Source organism: Amphiura filiformis, chromosome 9 (genome assembly GCF_039555335.1).
Source record: "Amphiura filiformis chromosome 9, Afil_fr2py, whole genome shotgun sequence".
Lineage (NCBI taxonomy): Eukaryota > Metazoa > Echinodermata > Ophiuroidea > Amphilepidida > Amphiuridae > Amphiura > Amphiura filiformis.
Window position 1 is genome coordinate 60,698,816 of NC_092636.1, and position 14,044 is coordinate 60,712,859.

Sequence of the window (14,044 nt, forward strand, 5' to 3'; positions counted from 1 at the left end):
ATTGTATGCGGAAAGATGTGCTACAGCTATTTACATCTGAACATAACAAATTTTGGTACGGTCAACACATAAAGGACGAGGTGAGTCTTGCAAAACAGCCACAAAACTACATATTAAATCTGCACGATATCAGTACTACTTACAGTAAGCTTACAAAGTTACATTACACTACAGGCTAGTCCGAGGTGCTCTGACGATGATGCTGGTTTCATTCATACTACCCTGCGGGCCGCTTGCCGCTGAGCGGCGTGGCGCACTCGCATTGCAGACAAATGGACACAATAAAGGCTTGTCATTGGTTGAAACGCCCTGCCGCTTGCCGCAGTGGCAAGCGGCAGGAAAGTATGACGGGCGCTTAATGCTGGTTTCATACTACCCTGCCGCTTGCCGCTGAGCAGCGTGGCGCACACGTATTGCAGACAAACGGACACAATCAAGGCTTGTCATTGGTTGAAACGCCCTGCCGCTTGCCGCAGCGGCAAGCGGCAGGAAAGTATGCTGGAGGCTTAACACGCCGATCGCCAGGCAATCTATGTTTATGTAGTAGGACAACGGAACCAGCAGTCATTCGTGTACGCATAGACTATTGTTATTTCACTCCAGAAAATTGATTTCAATTCTATTCAAATTCAATTCTTTCTACACCTGGAGTCTTAATGCTATTCAATTCCAATTCAATCCACCTTGCTTTAGAATTAATTCAATTCGATTCCAATTCAATTTTTCAATTTCAAAATCATTTCATTTCAATTCCAATCCAATGGCATGCAGTGAAATAAACAGCTAATCAATTTCAATTCAATTCTGAGCATTCATTTCAATTGAAGTTCAATTCCAATTCCAATACAGTTGCAGTGTCTAGAGATTGAACACTTTTTTGTCCTCGATTTGTACATGTAAAATCTAAACACAAATGTCAAACTTCAAAACATCAAGTGTTTAATATCTAAACACAAGGCATCAAATTACTAAACATGTTTAGAATTTAGACATGTTTACAAATCGAGGACAAGATGGTGGTGTATAGAATGGTGTTTTATATCTAGACACTGTTCAAAATCAAGTACACTACTTATCACAAAAGCATAAGATACTTTATTGTTATGTTTTAACTCACTTTTCACATTCAAACAATGTGAGTGATCCTTGAGCTCTGGGTCCTATTTTATGAAACTTTGGAACTTCTTAGTTCTTAGGTGACTGACTTCCTAATATTTGTCTTAACTTCTTGTCCACCATGCACATTTTTTTCTAAACCTAACCCTAACCGCCTAGGGGCTTTTCGGCGACGGGAAGGGAAAGAAGGAAGGAATAAAGAGAGAAAAGAAGGAAAGAAGTTGTTTGCTCTGGGTGGGATCCAAGCACACGGTCGGCGACACCTTGCCACGGGTCTTGGGCTTCGCTGGCCAGCTAAAAACCGTGCCTATATATCACTTAGGCGATTGCGTCATCACACCACGTGGGATGCATGCACTGAACAGCGCATATATCAAGTAGTATTTTGTAGTATACGGTGCGGTTAGGGTTAAGGAAGCATATATTGAGTTTCGATAGTGGTAACCTAACCCTAACCGCCTAGGGGCTTTTCGGCGACGAGAAGGGAAAGAAGGAAGGAATAAAGAGAGAAAAGAAGGAAAGAAGTTGTTTGCTCTGGATGGGATTCGAACCCGAGACCCCTCGCATGCCAAGCACACGGTCGGCGACACCTTACCACGGGTCTTGGGCTTCGCTGGCCAGCGAAACCGTGCCTATATCACTTAGGGCGATTGCATCATCACACCATGTGGGATGCATGCACGAACAGCGCATATATCAAGTAGTATTTTGTAGTATACGGTACGGTTAGGGTTTTAAGTGTGTGGTACGATCGATAATGGGACCCTGTCCCCACACTGACCTCACAGATGTCAAAAATCAAGGTTTTGATACTATTAGATAGCTCCTACTGGTCTCCTGCTTAACTCCTAAGATTTTACATCCAAAATCCTTGTACTTGAAAAAGTGTTAAAAAAGCTGTCAAAGATATAAGCATTTTCTTTAATGGTTTTCTCACAATTTGTTCAAATGTACACTAAGTTAAAAAAGAAACTTTTTTTTTCACAAGGTCATATCTTAAAATCCTGTCTATCAAAATTAACCAAAATTACACACAGGATTGCCTCAATACTCTACTCTAAACACATGTCACTAACTATGCAGTTGTCCAACTGACACAACAGCAAAATGCACTGACATGCAACACCTTCCTGGGCCACATTCACAGCGCAACAGATTTCTTTGGCTGGGTTCCAATTATTCGCCTGTGAATGTGATCCCGGAAGCTGTTCCGTGTCAGTGTATTTTACTGTTGTGACAGTTGGACAACTGCTTGGTTACTGACATGTGTTTAGAATAGAGTATTGAAGTAATCCTGTGTGTAATTTTGTTCATGTACAGGCGAAAAATTGGAACCCAGCCAAAGAAATCTGTTGCGCTGTGAATGTGGTCCAGGAAGGTGTTGCATGTCAGTGTATTTTGCTGTTGTGTCAGTTGGACAACTGTTTGGTTACTGACCAGTGTTTAGAGTAGAGTATTGAAGTAATCCTGTGTGCAATTTTTGTTCATTTTTATGGAGAGGATTTTAAGATATGACCTTGTGAAAAATTATAAGTTTCTTTTTTGGCTTAGTGTACAATGACTTTTGAGCATAAAAATTAGGAGCTTGAGAAAAATAGGGGCTTTATGATTAGTGCCAAAAGTTTGAGATCTTTGGCAAGTTGGGGGGAGGGGGTTCTCTCACATTATCGATCATATCAAGCAATTTAAAACATTGGAAATGCTAAGAATCAATTTGCATCATATTAGAAGATATTAGTGTCTTTATGAATATTGAACCTATAATTTTTCCACATGACAAGAGAGACAGTAGATATTCTTCTAAAGAAAGATTAAGAAGAACTCCAAAAAAACGTCTCAAAAAGTTTAATATACCTGTGTATTAGAAATGATATCATACTTTTAATTTTCTTCAATATATGTGAATTTTATGCTATCATTTTTAAATGAAAGCTTTCCAGAATACTTAGTTACAATGTTTTGTAACACTATGTTTATGTTTTGTACCAGTTTACTCCCAGACTCCTTGTTAAGGTGGTTTTAAATGCAAATTAAAGATCTATGGATCGTTTTCATCTTTGGCACAGAAGAAAATAATTTTGGCAGTGTTTTCAGCACCCAGCAAAAATACAATAATAGCTGTTATAAATTACTAAGTACTAAAACCATGATTACTCTAAGGGACAAATAAGAGGCAGAGCGGATAAAACAGAGAAGATGGATGTGAGCTTTTAAAGGGGAACAGTGGAAAGAACAGGAGGATAGGGGACAACACAGGGGGGGGGGCTGTTAAGTTGATTAAAATTTAAATTAAATTTAAATAGCCAAACCTCATCTGTGGACAGAGTGAAAAACAGGTACATAAATTCCTAAAAGGGCATATCTTCAAAAGTTATGAGGCGATTAAAATAATTGTTTTGGTTTCTTTACATACTAACATGTACTTGATCAACTTTTCTGAAATAGGAGAAAAAGAGGGTGCAATGAGGGGCCTCTTTTTTTTTTGGACACCCTGTAAATAGAGAATTGTGTTTATAATATAGAGAATGGTGTTAATTCTTGTTAATTCACCCCCTCATGAATATATGCGATGTGATCCATATTTTATTATTTGTAAAAATGCAAATGCAAATCAAGGTCATAAATATCTCACAATTGACCGCATAATACGTAATTGTTCCAGTGTAAATATAACCTCCGGGCACGCTGTGTTGTGCGTTTAACAAACTTCTCGCGCACTTGCCTTCTGTATTTGGATTGCACGCTACCTTATTTGCACAGATTGTGATTTGCAGTTCTGTTATGCTATGTCCATTGTACTTTTTCTCAAGGAAGTTGAAGTGTATGTTTACCTCATTATGCAGGTGTAATGTGTAAGCATTCAACCAAAATAAAATGATATATTTCAGGCATATTGGCTAGATATCAAACCATTGATATATAGTGATGTGGTCGACATGCCTTATGTCGACATAATGTCGACGTCGGCACGTATGCCGACATGTCGACATCAAAAATCATGTCGACAAAAAAAAATTTTTTTTTTTTTTTTTTTTTTTTTTTTTTAGTTTTCAAAAAATATTTTTGGCCAGAAAAGCAAGTTATAGGCCCAAACTGACTTGTTATTCAAGGTTGGAAACCAGAGAAATACTGCTACTAAAAAAAAAAATGCCAATTTTTTTTACAAAGTTGGATGAACTTGTACATTTTGATTACCTTTGCTTCTATTGAACAGTCAGGGACACATTGAATTAGTATGCATTGCTAGCTGTTCAATAGAAACAAAAGTAATTAAAATGTACAACTTTTTCAACTTTGTAAAAAAAATTGGCATTTTTTTTTTTTTTGAGTAGCAGTATTTCTCTGGTTTTCAACCTTGAATAACAAGTCAGTTTGGGCCTATAACTTGATTTTCTGGCCAAAAATATTTTTTGAAAATAATTTTTTTTTTTTTTTTTTTTTAGAATTTTTTTTTTATGTCGACACACTGTCGACGTCGGTATACGAATTATATCGACATGTCGACATTAAAAACGGTGCCGACCACATCACTATTGATATAGACTATTGATGACTCATGTCACATGATAATGTGTTGTAGGGTGGTAGTCCAACTATATGTGATTTTTGTAGTAAATTTAACATAGTACTTGGCATTTAAGGCAGCAACCTTTATTTCCATTCTTTTACAGGGTCGGAATTTCGTTTACAGTGCAAGAATCAATCTTGATTCTTGCAGAATCAATTTGCGGAAATCATTGATTCTTGCAAATCAACTTTTGTGTAAACTACAAATGTTTGTGATATTTAATCAACTAGGATTCACGCAAATCTGTTTTCGAGAATCTTTGGGAGAATCGGTTCTTGGATTCTCGCCAAAATTCTGACCCTGCATTACTGCAAAAATAGGGCCTCAAGGAAGAACAGATGATTAATTGTGTTTTCAACTGATTGAGTGTCCCAGGTTAATGAAGAAATCAAACAAACAAACAAATAGCGCGATTTAAAGACAAAATATCACTCTTTTCCCCAAACATTGCAAGTTGTTTACATCTACAGGGCAAGTGACTGTGCAATATGCTCAAATAATGTTCTGTGTAGAATGTGCATGCAATCAGGGCACATTATTTCAAATAGGCTATAGAACGCTTATGTGACGCGTAACTTGACCAAACCACTGTGCACAATTTCGAATAAGGATTCTATAGCATTGGTCTACGTGACAAAAAAGGTGACATAACTCATAGCTGATCATGCAATAGGAGATTGTGGTCATCATCAGGAAGTTTAAGTCCTAAAGTTCATGTTTTATTCTCTGAATGAATAGCTATCTGTAAATTGGCAAACTTCCATTTGATTTGAAATCAACCTCATGTGCATCCTTTGTGGATTGACTGTTGGTTACCATGGTTACCGGTTTACCAGAAGTAACTTAACTATTGCGTGGCTGTTTTTCAGGCTTTGTCTTTTGCATACAAAATAAAAACATCACACTAAATTATTTTAGTGACCGGCTAACCCTACTAAATTAAAATAATAAGGCCTGTAACGTCAATGTAAATTTTGTAAGTATAGCTTAGCTGGATGCTCTGTACACGAGTCAAATAAGACAATAAAAATGTGCATATTGCAACTTATTTCCTGTTACCAAATGTATGACATTGACTGTACATGTAGCTATTTATTTAGGTTGCACTCTTTGAGATATAATCTGTATAAGGCATGATCACACAGGAGCTTACCGCCGTGTTACCGTAATACGGAGGTAGTGCAAGGTCATAACTTAACACTGATACTTGTCCCCCGGCTCCCCAACTCATCACAGAAGTTGGCAACCATGAGAGTTGCCAAATCTTTCAAAGACCCCCTTTGCAATGATTTTCATCAAATTTACCCCCCTTTTTCATGCAAAATCAAGGACAAAATTTGGCAAAAAAACAATCCCTTTTTGTGGTTTTCAATGACTAGAATTTCAAACACCTCTTTTCAATGACTAGAATTTCAAACGCCACTTTTCAATGACACTAAATATTGACTTAAAATATTAAAATTACCGGCTTTTCTCAAGTACCCTTTTATCCAAATTTCGCGGACAGTGCAAATTAAATACCCCTTATTTTGCTGATTTCACAGTCAAATTTCATGTTCAGTCCAAATTAAATACCCCTATTTTGCCGATTCGCGGTCCTTGCTACTGGTAAAAAAATTACCCCTTTTCCGCGCTATTTGGTAACTCTCATGGTTGCCAATTTTGGGTTGAGTTGGGGAGCCGGGACTTGTCCACATGGTCCTTCCTCATGGAAGCACTTGAGTGTTAGCTGCATGGCTTGGTCTTTGCTTGGTGGTAAAAATAGGAATTTCCTGGAAGTTATAGGGCTGTTTGCTATATACCTGACTGCCCGTACGCTGCGGAATCGGATGTCTCTTAGTTTCAGGGCAATTATGTCCTCCACATGTTTTTTTTCTTTCTTTGCAGTTGTTTTCTTCTCCACTCAATTGCTTTGTCTTTCCAGACGCTTATCAACGCTTCCGTTTCTTCTTTTGACCAGTTTATGCCATAGCTTTTTCATTTTTGTGGTGCTTCTTTCATCATGCTCATTCTTGGTGAGAAACGGAGATAATTTATTGTGAAATTATTTAAAATACTGCAAAAGTGTTGTATCCATAAGGTCAAGGTTACCATGGAATCTTGTTCACACAGGCGGACAGGCGCTAACACGGAACGATCGCTTCTTGTTAGCTCACTACCACAGAGATTTCTCTCTGGTATTAGTGGTAAACCTTCTGTGTGGCTGTAACACGAAGCTACCTCAGAGGTAGCTTAGTGTTAACTTAACACAAACTTACCTCTAAGCCCGTCTGAACACGGCTATAGATACTTGTGTGACCTCTGTTTTGAATCATTCAATGTTTTGTTAGACAAATATTATTTGTGCAATGAAATGAACTAGTAGGCAGTAAGTCAATAGAGATAGAATACACAATGACTAAAACTCACTGATATGATATAGCAATTATTGGTAACAGGGTGACACATTTGTTTTTAAAAGAAAGTCTGACTCTTGGGCATGTGGTCCCGGGATGTAGTCCCAGTTTTAAGGCGTCTAGACTATGCCATAGTCGAATTTTATTTAAAATATGTTATTATTAGTCATGATGAACCCATTTCGTTGAACTCAAAATTATACTGATGTTTATTAAAATTAAAGTATTCAATAGTAAAATGGTCATAAAGAGTTAAAAATATCAGATGATTACTGACAATAAAAGTAATTGAATGCAACATTATCTTGCATAATTATAATGGCTCACTTTAATACTGAACAATTCTGATTTTTGAATCTACCAGTTTATTGATAGCGAACCCCGAAAATCCGACTATGGACTTTGAATCATAGCAGAACTTTACCTCCTGGACTTTGCTCTCTAAAAACACACTGTCAAGCATACTTGTTTATCAGTCCATTAACCACAAGCACGCGCTAGATGTTTGATGAGAGATTAACTTTCAGCGTCAACACAAAAGCGCTGCAAATACCACAGACAGTTGTGTACGGTGTAGGTAATGGTAATGGCGCTGGCCCAGAAGATTTAAACCATAGCGAGATATGGGCGACCAATCACAAGGCAGATCCATTTAAAGATGCATTACATCATGGCCAATTTTAGTTAGGCCAGAAATTGGCCTAACTCTCCATAGAGTCCGTGTTAAAAATCTTAACCGCAAGGCAAAGTCAGTAGTCTACTTGGGAAGCTAACAAAGAGAGGGAGTAGGGTGACTGAAAAGATCAGATGTGAATATCTATCAATTGCGCGCACATTAATTAAATCAGAGTTTTAAGCTTAAGTACAATATCCAGAGTATGCACAATGGGCAAGTGGACTACGGGGTAGTCTATAAGGCGTCCGAAAAGACCTAAAGTGGTTTGTCGGTGTGTGTGGGTGTGTGTGTGTGGGGGGTGTTCATCAACAATGATGTAAGGCTTTTGCTAAACATTTGGTCTCATATGAACAGTTCAAACCAAACTTGGTTCATAGCTGCATTATGGATATGGATCTATATTGGTGATATCCAAGGTCACATCACATAGAGGTCAAAGGTCATTTGAAGTCAACTTCAAAAACAGGGTAAAAAATTCAAACAAAAAAAAGGCTCATATTTTTGACGACTTATCTGGGAAAGCTGTCACAATTTGTATCCTTTCATTGTCAGAGGCCTAAATTCTATCCCTCTTTTCTATCCACCAGGACCCACATGATTTTAATACGATTATGAGACTATTATCAAAAATTTATTCAACCTAAATTTTTGGACATAAGTTACTAGCCCATTAAAAAGACTATGTTTTTGATGTATAATGTGAAACCTCTGGTTCCAGGATAGGCAAAAATTTATTTCAGTTGCTGAAAACAAATAAAAAAACACCTTTTTTTGTAAAGAGCTAAAAATCAGTAATACTGACATTAGATTTATTCCCTTCGATCGCATCACATAATTGCTGCCACCCAAATAGTAATTACATGTAGGAATAGGATTAAAGTTTTATCTGTGTTTTTATTATTTTCAGCAAGGTTTTGGGCTTTTTTTGTTGTGGAACGGAGTGACATCTCTTCTGAGAAAATAAGTTTTGTAACTTTTCTTGAACGTAACCGTCTCAGTTTTCAGATGAGAACGGTTTACATCCTCAATATTATTTTCATTGGGTAAAAGTGGACTAATCTAGGAATACAAATATCTGTATAGCACTGAAAAATAGCACTCATAGCTGAAAACCAAATGATTATCAATTGAATAAACCCAAATCAATTACTTGGCAAATAACAACTTTATCTCCCTATGTAGACATGACCTTGTATTCAAGTTTTTGGTTTTGTATATAACATATTTTGTAAAGAAATACAAGCCAGATTCCAAAGCTTTGTTCCGGTTCATTGAATTTGAGTGAAATTGAAACTCTTTTCTATGATTTTGCTTAAATATAAATCACTATGAGCCATTTCTATTTCTATTTCTATACAAATACTCAGTAAAGTTGCCGAAGCAATATCACGCTGAGACATATGGCACTGGATGAAAAACAAATATATACTACACTACCAAATACAATCTTAGGTTTAGGCCTCTAAACAATCTTAAATTACCTTACTTTACACCCTTAGATCTACAAGTGCATTTTTGAAACCATTGATATTTTGAATATTGAGTATTGAAGTTGGCAATGAATTCCAGTCTAGAATGGTGCGTGGGTAAAAACTGAATTTGTAGGCATTGCTTTTGGGTCCCATGACTCTGAACTTGGCCGGATGATATTGGCGAGTTTGGGATGCTGTCTGTTTCTGAACATAATCCGGTATGGGAATGGCAATGAGACCTTGTTGGATTTTAAACATAATGGTTAATCTTGATTCCAGTCTTCTTTGCTCAAGTGTGGGCCATTCAAGTTGGTGCAGTATGTTTGTCATTGTACCTGGTGATTTTTTGTAATTTCTGGTAACAAACCTGGCGGCTCTACGTTGGACCATCTCGATTTTATGAGTATCCGATGCTAGTTTCACAGTCAGAGTCCTATAATAACATGAGCAAGGTGCCTTACTGCCTTATGTGTTGCCTTCCCCCAGGAGACACACAGTAGTGGCATACCGACCAGGGGTGGGGAGGGGGGAAAGTTGCCCCAGGCTCAAAATGCACGGCAAAAAAGAACCTCATTTAAGGCCATTTTAGCATTCAAATTGCAATCTTTTATGCACTTCACACACATTTGTGCCAGTAAAATTACTTCTAAGGTAGCAGGTCAACGGGACGCTTATCCCTTGGAAATGTTCTTTTTACTCGGTATGCCATTGCATCCTAAATGTTGGGTTTTGTTGTATTCAACAGGGTTATATGCAAATGTAGCTCAGGGTTAGAATATAAATGTGCATGTTTATTTTCTACGCACCTTTATGTGGGGGCCACCTTAATTACGAATTGTGTAATTCTATTTAAAAACATTTATGTAATTACCTCTTAAAATGTTTTTTCACCCACACTTCTGAGTTGCAAGTTTGGGTCCTATCAGTGCTTTAAATTAGAGGGAAGTCAACTGTATATAAAAAGTGTGTGGTTAAGTTTTCAATGGAAACAGGATATGTACCAAAATATGAATTCAACAGTGTATAAAAAGGAAAAAATACACATTTGCTTTATTGCAATTCTTATTTCGCCATCAACGACCAGGGCCGTCACTAGAGGGGGGGTATGGGGGTGTGACACCCCCCCCAATACACAATTTTGTCAGCAAAAATGGACTGTTGTCGGCAAAACCATGTGATTGTCGTCAAATGCAGTCAAAGCTATGTGTGATTGTCGGCAAATTGCAAGAGTCATCTAAAATATTAATGTGTTACAAAATTGTGCTGTTGTTACGTAAGATACTTAATATAGCTATTGTTAATTAAATGTGATAGTAGTTACTCATGAGTAAAAAATCTCTTCAATTTTTCAAACGCCCGGAAAAAAAATTGGGTCAACCTTTTCGGGCTGTTGAGGAAGGGGAGGCAAAATTGATTTCCGTCAGCAAAACATGCTCTACACCCCCCGAATCATATTGGTCTAGCGACGCCCCTGTCAACGACATTTTAGTCATACTGGACTGATATGAACCATTCATGCAATACAAGATGGTTATCAGTATCTATAGACATAATGAGTCAATTCAGCAAGTTCAAAGCATCTGTGTACATATTTGGGGGAGTTAAGCAAATAAGTATGGGTCAAGTTAATTATGTGGTGTTTGATACGGCACTTTGGCTCACAATCGGTGACATTAACTAATAGTTGTAGGACCCTTACTTGATGGCTTGGACTCTGCAGCTCTACTTCACTATTCTATACTGAGCTATTAAAATACATGTAATGACCCTCAAATTGCTTATTGCAGATATTTACATACATACATACACACATCATCATTTTATTTCATTCAAATCAACATACAAAATATATATAAAAGACACAAAATTTGAATGAGGAGATGCTCAAAAGGCCCAAAGGCCTGAAGCGAGCACCCTCCTTACACTACCCTAAGTTACAACATACAATTACACAAACTTTACTACATCACCTTGTTTAGGGAAGAATCCACAGTCACCTTATCATCAGTTTATAGCTTTTCATAAAGTAGAGACATGAAATTAGGGAAGGTTTTTTTATTTATTGGAAATCCAAATCATCTTTCGAAATGTTGAAAAAGCAGTTTTGTCACTCTATTCAGTAAAAACTGACATGTATATTTTTGTTTAAATAAAACATTTTGAGAAACCTTCCCTTGAAGGCCCTAAACGGTAGTACAAACGGTAGTTAACCTTTTGCTTGCATATTTTTCGAATTATCTTGTCACAAAAATTGTGCAAAATCGTGACGTGTCATGTCAAAAGGAGACACTTTTGGGCAGGTTATGAATTTTGAGGTTTTTACATATCTTAAATTTAATTATTAGAGATATTTTGCTCCACAACGCCGTTTTCCCCAATGAAATCGGACATTCCTAAGCGAAGATATTGAGTTCGGAAGTTATGGTATTATAAAATTGGAAATTGAGATATCGGCCTTTAAAAATATTATTGACAATGTTGAGAGTAGGAATTAACTTGAAAATGTCTCGGAAAATACAAGATGCCAGTTACATTCCGGTCTGAAACTATCAGACAATATTTTTAACATTAATAACATCACAAATTCGCAACAAACCCAAATTGCTTTGCAGCCATTTTTTACATTATTTTGTATTATTTCTCAAATCAAGGGGAGCACGGTGGCCTAGCGGAACAGGCACTGACTCATAATCGGAAGGTTGTGGGTTCGAGTCCCGGCGATGCCATCGTGTTGTGCCCTTGAGTAAGGCACTTTATCTCGATTACTCCTTTCCACCCAGGTGTTTAAATGGGTACCGGCATTCTTAAATGCTGGGAAGGTAACAGACTTGCTGTAGAGGAGCAAATTGGCCCCCCTCTGACTGCTTTAGATCCGCCACTGGCAGGAACCATCATAAGATAGTGATCAATAGGTCTCAGGCCTACATATTAAATGAGTCAGCTGAACAAGGTCAATGTATTTGTGTACATATTGACTATGTTTAGGTGCCTTTGGATCATTATAGCACTTGTATGTCAAGTAATAGTAATGGTACGGCATTTTGGTTCACAATCCGTGACATTTAATTAACTAAGGATCTCTCTGGTGGAACAGGTATTTCATCATGTAAGCATATGAAAACTTTATTTTGACTACACTCCAGTCAAAGAAAGACATACAAAAAGAACATAGAAAATTGTAGAGATACATGATGGGCTTGGTGGCGGCAATTTTGTTCACAATCTGTGACATTGAATTATACTTATAAGGATCCTGACTTTCACAAATTTCTACACTCTGGTAGAACACAAGCACAACTTCAGACAGTACTAAGTATAACCATGTGAGCATATCAAAGCTTCAATATGCCTCAATCAAAGTACGGTAGCTAAGGCAAGTGAAATTGTTTGATGTAGGAATGAGTAAAACCACAGATCTAGATCTCCACTCATATATCTATGGTAAAACTTTTAATTTGGTTAAATTTGCCTTTAAATTCAGCTTTATTTATTTGTGTGAATAAAAAAAATTGATTTGCTTTAAATCCGTAACGAAGTATAATGGCTTTGTGAATTGTGTAGATTTTCATGTGTGTACTGTAAAAACTGGAAATGTTTGTGCTAGATAAGTTTTCATTCTTTTAGCACTCTTCTATGCTTGTGCAAACTTGAAGAGACATGGAATATGATGAACTGGTTTATTTTATAGTGTGTTTGTAGAAAACTTGAACATTATCAGTGAAATTAAACAAAAACAAATATTTAAATTTGGTATTGTGTGAAAAAATTCATCACTCAAAAATTACCACTTCTGCTGTATATCCGCCTTTGGGTCACTGAATTGTATTGTTGGTAAAATGATTGAAACTAGTAAATTGTTTAGCTGCACTGCTATGACTAACTCTTTGATTGAAATGGTACATGTAGTACAAGGATTGTAATATCATGTCTGCTTGATTGGTGCCATATATCTTTGTAGTGTACTGCTGAAGTGTGATTGTGTATACTTTAAACCGATATCGCCACATAGTGAAAAAAGTTTTCACAAAGTTTCTCTTGCAAATGGTTACTGGATCTTTTAACATTGACCCGTTAATCAACCCAACAGACAGGATTCGAACAGGTGAGCTTTTATATTCTTGGTATTTTCACTGACATTGACTGTGGGGTCTTGGTCGTGGGGCAAGCACAATTGAATGGAAATCAATAGCCATGTTCACATTTCTTCGAGTTATACCCGGCGTAAACTTGCACTAACATTTATAAAAATTCCACAAATATTTTCCCTACTCCAACCGTGTGTCCACACCTAGCCTACTATCACTACGCCAACCAGTTCCACCATCAAGATAAAAATATCTGGATGGTTCCACCAAGCATTCACTTCTGGTCGGCATGAAACATCGGCTACCACTTCTGGTGTTTCCATGACCTTTTTCAACCACGCAATATGTAATTTCTTCAGTTCTGACCCAAAAAGGTCAAATTTACCCCAGGTGCTAGGCGTAGCAGCGTTCACATTGCAACTTATGCCTGGTGGAGATTACACCCAGCTCGCTACTCCTGACTTTTTCCAGGAGTAAATCGTTGGCCATACGCCTGGCGAAACTTTCGCTGACCATCGTTCACACTGTCACTACTTCTGGCAGCGCCTACCGCTACTCCTAGCAACTTGCGCCGACCAAGTTCCGGCGGGCGTACGTCCGACAATGTGAACACAGCTAATAAATGTGATGTTGCATACCCGGTTGCATATATCCTTGGGTATGTCACATACTAACAGATGTAAACCAAAATTGGGTGGATTCATAGCAACAGATTTCGATCAAAAATTTAT

General features: G+C 37.3%; 1 protein-coding gene across 4 annotated transcripts in view; it reads left to right on the plus strand.

The window, feature by feature from the left end:
* LOC140161260 (uncharacterized) overlaps positions 1–14,044 on the plus strand; it is a 30,310-nt gene continuing 16,266 nt past the window's right edge. For 2 of the 4 annotated variants that reach the window (XM_072184722.1, XM_072184723.1), the window contains exon 1: positions 12,959–13,330. The gene's annotated coding sequence lies outside the window, so the exon portion shown is untranslated. Of the gene's footprint in view, positions 81–12,958; positions 13,331–14,044 lie in introns of those variants that run through there. The other 2 variants (XM_072184724.1, XM_072184721.1) reach the window with 2 other exon arrangements.